This window comes from Corythoichthys intestinalis, chromosome 7 (genome assembly GCF_030265065.1).
Source record: "Corythoichthys intestinalis isolate RoL2023-P3 chromosome 7, ASM3026506v1, whole genome shotgun sequence".
NCBI classification, from domain to species: domain Eukaryota; kingdom Metazoa; phylum Chordata; class Actinopteri; order Syngnathiformes; family Syngnathidae; genus Corythoichthys; species Corythoichthys intestinalis.
Window position 1 is genome coordinate 44,027,530 of NC_080401.1, and position 12,281 is coordinate 44,039,810.

The following is a 12,281-nucleotide window of genomic DNA, read 5'->3' on the forward strand; positions in this document are numbered from 1 at the left end:
CACGAAAAACTGCAAAAAAAAAAAAAAAAAACTGCCAAAACTACAAAAAAACATGAAAAAAAATGAAAAACAATGCAAAACTTTTAGTTTTAGTCTTTATACGGCTTTATAAATTGGGATTTGTAAACCTGTTATCTGCAACACCGTGACTGCGATTATGACAAATACTGTATATAAAAAAACAAAACAGTTAAATAAAAAAGCTACGCTAATCCAGCCTTTGATAATCTATTACCTACAACTAACGGGTCCGATCACGTCATTTTCAAAGTATCGGAATTGGCAAAAAAATATCGGACATGCCTTTTTAAAATATATATATATTTATTATTTAAATCGTTTTCTAATTGTATTTAACGTTACAGACAAAATGTCTTACACTCATCCAGTCTGGCCACCATTAAGCGGATAAAATTTCCAGGGCGGAGCAAGCCGCAGCAAACAGACAGGCGGGACGAGGGGCTTGCACGCGGAAGTAAACATACGAGAAGAGCGGAGTTTATTCAACATGGCTAGCGCGAGACAGACTGTTGTCAATAACTTGTGTCGATGTGTTTTTGGTCATTTAAAACTGATTTTACCGTGGATTGGAACATATTCTTGGCTCTCCTGTTCGCCATCTGTGTTGTTGTGGAGACTACTTCCGACGCGGAAGAGTGACGTTGCTCGTTAAGAACACGTCACGCAAATAAACGAATCTGATTTGTCGATTGATTTTGTACTTGCTCGAGAGGCCGTTAATGGGCTGGGTCCCAGACTATTCTCTCAGTGTTTGAAAAACACAGGGCGAACAGTCTGGCCGTGCTAGGCAAGCTTAAAGTAGGGCTATCAAATTTATTGCGTTACCGGCGGTGATTATTTTTTTTTAATTAATCACATTAAATAATTAACACATGCGCTGCACGACCCACTCACGCATTGTCGCGTTCAATCTATAAAGACGCCGTTTTACCTATAGATACAGCTCAAAGGTAGCGTATAATGAGTAGAGAGAATTTTGACAGCCTTTGGAGCCATTTTTTATGTGGCTAAAGCCTTACAATACCTTTCTCAGCAATTAAAAATAACGTGGGAGGCAATGTGGGGAAGAAAGGTAGCAGTTGATCATTTTCTTAACACCCTATGTTCTTTCCCAACGCAGGGAAGATATATCAATTGGTGCCCCTACGCACAGTCATGGTTGTACTTCCCATCATGCATTTGGGCAGAAGTTAAATGGCTGCAGTATCATTTACTGAAAGCTCAACAAATACACTACATGGCAATATTTAGTCACAATATACAAAGTCACATTTATCCTTTAAGAATTACAAGTCTTTCTATCCGTGGATCCCTCTCACAGAAAGAATGTTAATAATGTAAATGCCATCTTGAGGATTTATTGTCATAATAAACAAATACAGTACTTATGTACTGTATGTTGAATGTACTATATAGTCGTCCGAGTTTCATTCATTTTTTTCTTAATGCATTGCCAAAATGTATATGATCGGGAAAAATTATCGGGAATGATTGGAATTAAATCGGGAGCAAAAAAACAGCAATCGGATCGGGAAATATTGGGATTGGCAGATACTCAAACTAAAACGATCGGATCGGGAGAAAAAAAACATGATCGGAACAACCCTACCTACAACTGTCATTGAAAATTAGAAAAGTGAAGGATTGCTTTTCAATAACTACAAGCCAAAGCGTCATTCAATTCTGCAATGACTCAGAGACAAATTTTGGGCTCACTTAAAGGTCAATAGTTTTGAAGGGGGAAAAAAAGTCCGGTTTTTCAGCAAAGCCCATGAATGCATCAAAGAAGTCCCTTAAACAGATCATGTGCAAGCAGTGTTGACGAAGACTTTAGCCACTGACTGACCGGCTTGTGTCACTTCAGCCCAACGTTTTTCTTCGCTAATCCATCCAGGCGGCTGTTAAGGTTAAGGCCACTTCCTCTCGTCCAGGCTAAACTTGCCTTCCTCTCCGAGCTAATGAAAACCAAACACCTGACGGATTGCGTGAATTTGGACGTCCACGGGGGAAAAAAAAAAAAAAAAAAAGATATATGCTTTTCTGTTAAAGCCCCAGTGTACGTTGGCCAAGAGAACTGTGGTTAAGTTCTACTTGAAGATGACTTGTTTTGATAGTATGTGTCTGACGCATGAGAGTTTTGCCACATCATGTCACATTGTGTGGATTTATAACCTTATTACATGAAATTTGTCATGTTAAACTGTGAAATTTGTCGCCTTCAAATTCTAAATTTATCAGCTCATAAGGTGGAATTTATACCATCAAAAGATGATACAGAGCTTGTTTTATAGCGTATTATTAATTTAACATAACACAGGTTTTAGGAGGAAAATTTTATTGTCATCAAAGTATAACTTTACTTTTCCTCTCTAAATATGTACAAAACTTTATTCCATCTGTATATTTTTTTCCCTCAATAATAACCTACTTTTGAAATCCTGTAGGATTTAGTTATCAAATTTCACGGTAGTTACAGTGGGACAAATAAGTATTTAGTCAACCACCAATTTTGCAAGTTCTCCTACTTGAAAAGATTAGAGAGACCTGTAATTGTCAACATGGGTAAACCTCAACCATGACAGAATGACAGAATGTGGGGAAAAAAAACAGAAAATCACATCGTTTGATTTTTAAAGGGTTATTTCCAAATTACAGTGGAAAATAAGTATTTGGTCACCTACAAACGAGCAAGATTTCTGGCTGTCAAAGAGGTCCAACTTCTTCTAAAGAGGTCTAACGAGGCTCCAATCGTTACCTGTATTAATGGCACCTGTTTTAACTCATTATCGGTATAAAAGACACCTGTCCACAAGCTCAGTCAGTCACACTCCAAACTCCACTATGGCCAAGACCAAGGAGCTGTCGATGGGACACCAGAGACAAAATTGTAGACCTGCACCAGGCTGGGAAGACTGAATCTGCAATAGGTAAAACGCTTGGTGTAAAGAAATCAACTGTGGGAGCAATTATTAGAAAATGGAAGACATACAAGACCACTGATAATCTCCCTCGATCTGGAGCTCCATGCAAGATCTCTCCCTTGGCGTCAAAATGATAACAAGAACGGTGAGCAAAAATCCCAGAACCACAGGACCTACTGAATGACCTACAGAGAGCAGGGACCACAGTAAAAAAAGGCTTCTATCAGTAACACCATGCGCCGCCATGGACTCAAATCCTGCACTGCCAGACGTGTCCCCCTGCTGAAGAAAGTACACGTCCAGGCCCGTCTGCGGTTCGCTAGAGAGCATTTGGATGATCCAGAAGAGGACTGGGAGAATGTGTTATGGTCAGATGAAACCAAAATAGAACTTTTTGGTAGAAACACAGGTTCTCGTGTTTGGAGGAGAAAGAATACTGAATTGCATCCGAAGAACACCATACCGACTGTGAAGCATGGGGGTGCAAACATTATGCTTTGGGCTGTTTTTCTGCAAAGGGACCAGGACGACTGATCTGTGTAAAGGAAAGAATGAATGGATGAATGGAGATTTTACGCGAAAATCTCCTTCCATCAGCAAGGGCATTAAAGATGAGACGTGGCTGGGTCTTTCAACATGACAATGATCCCAAACACACAGCCAGGGCAACAAAGGAGTGGCAGTAAGAAGCATTTCAAGGTCCTGGAGTGGGCTAGCCAGTCTCCAGATCTCAACCCCATAGAAAATCAGTGGAGGGAGTTGAAAGTCCGTGTTGCCCAACGACAGCTCCAAAACATCACTGCTCTAGAGGAGATCTGCATGGAGGAATGGGCCGAAATACCAGCAACAGTGTGTGAAAAGCTTGTAAGAGTTACAGAAAACGTTTGGCCTCCATTATTGCCAAGAAACGATACATAACAAAGTATTGAGATGAACTTTTGGTATTGACCAAATACTTATTTTCCAACATGATTTGCAAATAAATCCTTTAAAAATCAAACAATGTGAGTTTCTGTTTTTTTTCCCCACATTCTGTCTCTCATGGTTGAGGTTTACCCATGTTGACAGTTACAAGCCTCTTTAATGTTTTCAATTGGGAGAAATTGCACAATTAGTGGTTGACTAAATACTTATTTGCCCCACTGTATGTTGAATTGGTGCTAGAATTATGAAGATGACCAAGAAAAATACACAAAATCTCCTTTGACGCAAGCTGTTTAATGCTGATCGGGTGGAAAATTTGACAGCACACCGGGAACATGAAGAGGGCAACAAGCCGAGTATAGTGCTCTCCCGGCAAGGGGATGTGCGACAAGCCGCCGGTGTTATCGGCCGAGTCGACAAGGAGCATGTAAGCCACAAAATGCAAGCCACCTACGTATTAAAATGATCCCAGTATTTGACATAATACAAAACACGATGATTACTTCCTTCCTCGTAAGTCCAATGGTACCACAGTAGTAGGGCTTGTTTTGGCCAATACCGACCAGTGAAAGGGAGCCTTTTGAAACCCCAAAAAAGCTCACACGCCTCTACCTGGTGCAGAAAAAGTTTTCTGCAACCGTTTGGCTGGCGTGATGAGAAAAATAAACGAATTAATCCGCAAAATCAGCTGAATCCTTAGTCCTTCTCATTCAACAATACGGCTGGACAGTGAAATGGACTCCTTCTACCGTACACGTCACAGCGCCCTCTTTCTCAACTCGAGACTGTAGCCACTCATAGTGTAGTGACTTTAGTCACTCATTTTCATAGCGCGAGATTCAAAAAACGGAATAAATATAGCGATCGCTTCCACACACATCCAAGCGGTCCATTTCATTCAGGAGCATAAAATACCGTGGAAAACATGAAGAAACATGTTTTTTGCTGTCATAGGCACTTTAACTTAAAGGGTATGACAACACCTGGGGAAATGCTAATATTCCATCATTTATCCATAAACGCATGCCTTTTGGATTCATATCATGCCACTTCGTGTAATTACACACATCTTAACACCAAGAAAATGATACAAGTTTGGATCGACTGTCAAGCTAAAAGGACCCGCCCACAAGATCCCGGAAATCTAGCATATTGTGTGCGTGACGTCACTACAAGGAAACAACCGGCTCACTGCTTAGTACTGAATGGCGGCGATGATAGCGGACAATTTTGTTTCTAGTTGCAGCAACGAATCCAACGTAACGAACATTCTTCTAATGGTGACGAGGCGAGTTATGAACCTTTCTTTGGTGTTTTGGGTTATCAATTTGAGCCCAAACGAAAGCCAATGCAGCCTAATGAAAGGATAATTGAGAGGAGCAATCACACTGATGAAACACCGGCAACATCGTGTGGGAAACACCGAATGGTTTGTTTTGCATTTCTTTTTGTGAAGCTGATACACCGTGACCGCAAAATAATGTAATGTATAGAATAATTATCATTTATAGTGCTATCATAGGTTTTCGCTCTGCCAACAGACACAAATATGAATGGGATTCGAGGATTTGTTCTATATATTTTACGAGCGATAATTTATACATGTGTCCAGTCCTATATCCAATGCGTGATATGCTTTTATTATAAAAGAGTACTCACTCTGGCCATTTCGAGCTTGGCTGCTCCGCTCCTTTGGTTAGCCTGGGGTGGTCTCATCAGAGCCAGTCGTCCTCTTTCTTGATATCGCGGGACATTTAGGTGGCTGCGCGTGTATGGTGGCTGCTTTCATCAGCAATTTCTTAGCAAAACCTGATTTCATTTGTCCATAGTTCGAATAGCTTTCAGGTGTAAAATGCGCACCACACAAAACCGTGCCGGAGGCTGGGTCTGCAAAATTAGCCCTCTTAGCACGGACGAACTTTACTCATTGTCTGCGTAGTCCAGCTATTTTTCTCGCGTTCAGGAACTCATGGGTACTACATTGCGACAAATGGCTATTTGTAGACCACATAGCATGACAGGTTTGAACCATTCTAGCGATTTTTTGATAAAACACGAACGCAACTCTCTCGTCGATAAACAACGATTGCACCTGCATCTTTCGTTTCCTTGTTATGACGTCTCCGCCCCATTCGGCTGTTTCCGGAATACTTTCGGAATTGTTCGTAATTTTCAATCTATTTTCGATAATTGCTCATGAATGCGATTTATATTTTTGTTAACTTTATTAATATTTGTTATCTTGCCACATAACGGTTCTATTGATATCTCACAGCCCCTTAGTGTTTTAATACCCTTTAACATTATAGTTATATGTTCCAATTTGCCTATATGTTTTGAAAAATAAAAATCCCATTCAATGGAAAAAAAGTTTTTCTTCAACCCAGATATCTCAAAGTAACAAATTTAAGAGCTGTAATTGCAATACCGTGATATTTTGGTTTAAGGTTATCATACCGTCAGAATATCATACCGGTACATGCCTACTAAGGGTGCAGCATCACGTGATGCCCAATAATATATAAATACACAAACGCGTATATTCTTTAACCTCTGTGGGGGGGAAGAAAAAACTAAATTCACAGGTTATCATCACACTTTCTTTTGTTCCCTCTTTTCGTTATTTGGAAAAACAATGAAGTGCTCTGTGACCTGGATTAAGAAACTTGCCTTGGAAACATTTAGAATGTTCAAATTTTTTAGTTGTTTACGCCACAAAGATCCAATTTTTCAAGTGAACTTGCGTTCCGGCTCCACAACCACACATGAACAAGAACTGGAAAGGACCGGGGCTTCGTTTTCAGGGCCAGCCTCACAAATCTAACGGGGGGATTTTACAATCTCATGACTTTTGGGAGGGTGGAGCCAAGTTCAAACAACTAGGGCCAGAACAAACCAGTTCATCATTTGCCTTTCACATGCTCGGCAATAACAATAACAATTTATGACACATTACATAACCAATGAGGAGCAGTAAGGCCATTCAGAAATTAGAAAAAAAAAGACAACTGCTAGAAGTTATTATTTTTATTCAGGGGATGTAATATTACCATATGCACTTTATTTCTCTGTCTGTAGAAGGATACAGTGTGTATCAATGTTCTTACTTCTTGATTAATATCCACTAGGGCTGTCAAATTTATCGATTTAACAGGTGGTAATTAATTTGTTTTTATTAATCACTTTAAAATATTTGACGCAATTAACACATGAACGGAATGATCCGTTCATGCGTTGCCTCAAACGGTTTACAATGACACCGTTTAAGCACATTGAGACCGAAAAGGCAGAGAAATGCGAATAGACGCAGGTTCATTGGACCGAGCCTTTTATTGGCTTAAGCAGCCACTACTAACAGTCATGGTTGCCCAACTTCCCATCATGCATTTGGGCGGAGCAGGAGACGATCTTTTTCCTAACACGTTTAATTAAACACAACGCAGAACATACTGTATACCATTTGCAGCTACCACTGATAGTCATGGTTGCCCAACTTCCCATTATGCATTTGGGAGGAGCAGGAGATTTTCTTTTTCTTAACATGCATTACTGAACACAACGCAGAACATACTGTATACCAGGGTTCACTGAATCCGGACCTCGGTGCCACTTTTCCTGTCGTGTTTTCCATGTCTCCCTCCTCCAACACAACTGAATCAAAAGGATCATTATCAGGCTGCTGGAGAGGTTGCTGATGACATAATCATTTGATTCAGGTGTGTTAGGGGAGAGAGACGTGGAAAACACGACAGGAAAAGTGGCACCGAGGTCCGGATTTAGTAAACCCTGCTGTATACCATTTGCAGCCACCACTGACAGTCATGGTTGCCAAACTTCCCATCATGCATTTGGGCCGAACAGTTAAATTGCTATAGTATAATTTAGTGAAAGCATAACAAAAATAATATTCCTATCGCTCAAGAAAATAATGGTCAAAAAAAGAAAAGCGCTCAATGCAAAGAGAGCTGGCATTCCCAATCAAATAGCTATGCAAAATACATATAAATGTTAATAAAGTTAATGTCATCTTGTAGATTTATTGTTATAATAAACAAATACAGTACTTATGTACAGTATGTTGAATGTTTATGTCCGTCTTGTGTCTTAACTTTCCATTCAAACAATAATTTTCAGAAAAATATGGCATATTTTAGAAATGGTTTGAATTGCGATTAATTAATTTTTAAGCTGTGATTAACTCGATTAAAAATTTTAATCGTTTGACAGCCCTAAAATCGACAATTCTAGTTCATTTACTTGCATTGCTGGAGAGATCTCTTTGGGGGGAATGATGAATGTTATGTCTGAATTATTGCCATTCCGTGTATAAAGTTTTTTCGAAAACTCCCTGTTCAAAAAAGTCAAACGTTGAAAGCTCATTAAAGTACATAGTGATGCCAGATTCTTGTGTTTTTTTAGTTGTTGCAAGCATTTATTATGCTCTTTTCAACAGTACAAATCTATATTTAGTCCATGTTTATTGCATCAGAATTTACTTAAATATTTTACTGGGGCGAAAACGAACACGATCCCATATAAACAAATGTCAACCAGCCAGTACAGGATGTGGAAGAGCACACACACACACACACTCACAGATCAGACAGATGAATCAGCTGCAAAAAAGCACACACGCTGGTGACTTTCCGATAAACTGACCACATGTCATTACATAAGTTACTGCAGCTAGAGGTGACTCAACACTTCGAAGTACAGCGAGTATACAGGAGCGCACCCAATTCACTCAACAAATTGTGCTGATGTTATAGTAAATGTTTAACCCATTATAAACCTTCTGCGGGGCGGTACAAGTTCATACTGGTGCAGGTCATGACGATGATATTTGGAAAGTAAAGTACACTGTGTATATATAGTATATACACTCACCGGCCACTTTATTAGGTACACCATGCTAGTAACGGGTTGGACCCCCTTTTGCCTTCAGAACTGCCTCAATTCTTCGTGGCATAGATTCAACAAGGTGCTTGAAGTTTGGTCCATATTGACATGATGGCATCACACAGTTGGTGCAGATTTGTCGGCTGCACATCCATGATGCGAATCTCCCGTTCCACCACATCCCAAAGATGCTCTATTGGATTGAGATCTGGTGACTGTGGAGGCCATTTGAGTACAGTGAACTCATTGTCATGTTCAAGAAACCAGTCTGAGATGATTCCAGCTTTATGACATGGCGCATTATCCTGCTGAAAGTAGCCATCAGAAGTTGGGTACATTGTGGTCATAAAGGGATGGACATGGTCAGCAACAATACTCAGGTAGGCTGTGGCGTACCAACAATGCTCAATTGGTACCAAGGGGCCCAAAGAGTGCCAAAATGAGTTTGGAGCAGGGGTCACGTTAACCGAATATTTTCCGTCGTTGACCGGTTTTTTACAACGGTGACGGAAAAAACTGAAGTCCATCTGTCATTTTGACAGGTTGCAATCAACACCCCAGACCACAGGGTGGTGAGTAAGCATATTAATTAGCTATTGTCTCTCTTGATGTATGACGTCGTTGGCTTTACTCGGAAAAATGTCAAGGCAACTGAGTGTCCAAAGTTTCTTCAAAAAGCCCCAAAACGACGATGGTGTTGATAAAAGAGGTGAAAAAAGAGGGACTGATGCAGTGAAGGATGACAACGAATCAAGTGAATCGCCGGTTCACTCCTCACTGCGGCGAGCAGTTGAAAACGCCGCCAATCACCAAGAAGGGCAGAATTGGTAACATGGTGAAAGCGGCATAAAGCCAAAAAAGCGGACCAGACTAGGCAGAGCCCGAAATTATTTCAAGGAAAATATGGAGGGTGCCACCACTGTGTGTACTCTTTTTGCTGAGCTGAGCTCGCATACCACGGTAGCACGTCGGCTATGAACGAACACTTGACGCGCCGTCACCCAGGTGTATTTCGGAAAACAACAGGAAACAACAAACTAGCGGATTGTAAGTCCATACAACTTTCTAACGATGTTTTAAAAAATTGGAAGTTGCCTTTATGTGCGTTGTATCGACGTGCATTTTTATTTAATTATAATAATAATAAATTAAAATATATATATATATATATATATATATATATATATATTAGGGCTGTCAAAATTATCGCGTTAACCCGCAGTAATTAATTTTTTTAAATTAATCACATTAAAATACTTGACGCAATTAACGCACATGTCCCGCTCAGAAAGTATTCTGCCTTTTGGTAAGTTTTATAGCAAGGCTTTTTATGCTATCCAACAGCGAACTCTTGTGGTCGCTTTGCGACATAGTTTTTTGTTTTCTTACCAGTTCATTATGGCTGCACGACGTCTCGGGCTGATAATGTTGTGCTTATATGATCCTTGGACAAGATTTGTCCGTAAGTATGGTTGTTGTAAAGCAGTATTTCTCAAATAGTGGGGCGCGCCCCCCTGGGGGGGCACAGAACGATGCCAGGGGGGGGCGCATGTGACCTCGGGGAACATGCTTTTTTTTTTTTTTTTTTTTTTTTGCCGTACTGAAATAAAGTGTACTTGCACATCCACTCAGTGGGTGGCAGTGGCGCTCTCATTTTCAGAGTGCGCGCAGTATTTTTGAACTAAGGAAGAGCACTCAGCACAAAACCAATATGAGGAGCAGTGGGCCGCAGCCGTTTACGAAAGCCGTTTTCCAACCGAACTCACTCACGCAGCGACCCACTGTCTTCTCCGATTCTCATGTCTCCGCCCGAGAAGTGCCATTTTCGGCTTGGGATCGTCACGACGACCGCCCTCACCTACTCAGCCGCCAAGAATGCGCTTTTTTTCGGGCCGTTTGCCTTTTAATATAGTGGGAAATGAGGAACGACCACTGTTTACTGAGTCTAAAAATTATTATAGCGGAGAGTCTGAAGCCAAATCAATTAAGACGCCACTTAAAGACCTCAGTCTCATTGATAAGCCGCTTGATTGTTTTTCAGCGAAAGCGTGCCGAATATTGCCAATTGCCACAATCGTTCCGCTTTGTCAGTGTTATATCAGTAAACCAGTGAGCACTGTGGTGAATCGCCACATTATCACCACTGTGAGCAGCGAAAATAAAAACGTTCCTTCTGTCCAAAGACACTTTTTTTCTTCTTCTATTCAGTTTTGTTTTTTTTGTCACATTTTTTGGCATATTGTCCTCATGAGTGAATGTTTCTAATCAATTTGAATTTGTTATTATTGACTGATTTTATTTAATTTTATTTTTCTGTATCAAATGGTCAAAATGTACCTTGAGTGTATTTTTATAGTTCTGATGTGACTTTTTTTTTTTTAAATTCAGGCAAATTGATGCGCGTCAAGTCTTCTCTGTTACAAACAAAACAATGTTAATAAAGTTATACTTTATTAAACGTTGATCTATGTTACTTTTTTTCTTTATTAGAAAAAAAGGACACAATGTTAGGCAGATGCGTATTTATATTAGTAATTTTATAGACAAATGATACTATTTACAGTGGCGGCAGAGAGTTTTGGGGGGGCGCGAAACATTTACTTCCTTGGGGGGGCGCAACAGAAAATAATTGAGAAGCACTGTTGTAAAGAATGTACATATTATATTAGTAAGCGAAATGTTATATTTTTTGTATGAGACACTTTTTGTTTATGTTTAGTGAACCTGTATAGCGTGCTAAGCTAACGTTGTTGCTAATGCAATGCTTGTGTACTTTTATTTTGTAGTTTTACGATGGTCTAAAGAGGACAATGGTTTGAGGCCATTTTATTAATAAATCAGATGAAAAAGGAAGAAGAATTATTAAGGCGTCGTTCACTAGCTGTCTAGCTTTGGAAAAAGTAGACGCTTCGGAGTGAGGACAGCATAGACAGATTTAAATGACAGTGGAGTGAAATGCCCACTACAGTCCTTATGTACCGTATGTTGAATGTATATATCCATCTTGTGTCTTATCTTTCCATTCCAACAATTTATTTTACAGAATATATTTATAATTTACAGAAAAATATGGCATATTTTATAGACGGTTTGAATTGCGATTAATTACGATTAATTAATTTTTAAGCAGTAATTAACTCGATTAAAAATTTTAATCATTTGACAGCCCTAATATATATATATATATATATATATATATATATATATATATATATATATATATATATATTTTTTATATTTTTTTATTTATTTATTTATTATTATTAAATGTATTAGGATCATGCAAGGTCCCCATGGAATTATATAATATTTTATTATTATTAAATGTATTAGGATCATGGAAGGTCCCACTTGGGGGAAGAAAAAAAAAATATATATATATATATATCCTGTATATACATAATATAATAAAAATATATATGGAAACACAGCACTGGCCTGCTTACTGTAATCCATGACTGCACTAATGTTAGTTACTTTATATTATAAAGTATTATTGTATTATTGTTTATATAC

General features: G+C 39.2%; 1 protein-coding gene across 4 annotated transcripts in view; it reads right to left on the reverse strand.

The window, feature by feature from the left end:
- The window catches only part of LOC130919330 (discoidin domain-containing receptor 2-like), a 73,525-nt gene that overhangs the window by 51,522 nt on the left and 9,722 nt on the right, over positions 1 to 12,281 (reverse strand). The gene's annotated exons all lie outside the window — the stretch shown is intronic.